At 30.2% G+C, this 719-nt stretch overlaps 1 protein-coding gene across 1 annotated transcript in view; it reads right to left on the bottom strand.

Moving 5' to 3' along the window:
• Positions 1 to 719, bottom strand: part of LOC106874031 (contactin) — a 164,816-nt gene that overhangs the window by 74,011 nt on the left and 90,086 nt on the right. The window lies entirely within an intron of this gene.

Raw genomic sequence — 719 nt, 5'->3', positions numbered from 1 at the left:
TGTGTGTGTGTGTGTAGGAAAATGTCATACAAATTTGTAGAAAGAAAGTGACAAATTGTAAACGATTGACAAAAGGGGAGACTAATAGAAATTTCAAGCCTCATCCTGTCTGTTAGTTGAGAATGTACAAAATCAGGTTATGTGATTAAATCGCTTTGTATCAATAATATGATCCTACGAAATTTTTGTATGTTAATAACAAATTGTTGATGCATGAACGTATATTTGATAGATATCTTTGTTAATACGGCGATGTTATATTCTTTGAAAGAAAATATATTTCTGAAAACTAATCATTTTTTATTCGCTCTTTCTCTTTCTTTCTCTATCACTATTATATGTATTATACTTAAAGTATACATACATACTGTTGAAAGGTATGATATGGTGGTTTTGTTCTACCGAAAATCTCTTCATAGACATGGCGTGTTAAAACCACAATATATATATCCCAGCAGTGACCTGCGAGAACGCCCCACACACACACTCACGCACACCCACACAAATATATGTATATATGTATGAAAATTATCGTATTATATAGAGTTATAATAAAGAGACTATATTAAACTGAAGAATTCCTCAATACTTTTGTATAGCGCATGTTTATCATAGCACTTAAAGAATAGTGGTGACAATGACTTCGAAGTTTTGACCTGCAAGCCTTCACTGGATTGCTATATATATATATATATATATATATATATATATATATATAT

This window comes from Octopus bimaculoides, chromosome 6, assembly GCF_001194135.2.
Source record: "Octopus bimaculoides isolate UCB-OBI-ISO-001 chromosome 6, ASM119413v2, whole genome shotgun sequence".
In the NCBI taxonomy this organism is placed as follows: Eukaryota; Metazoa; Mollusca; class Cephalopoda; order Octopoda; family Octopodidae; genus Octopus; species Octopus bimaculoides.
The sequence above is the reverse complement of the archived record's forward strand: the minus strand, read 5'-3'. Positions and strand labels throughout refer to the sequence as shown.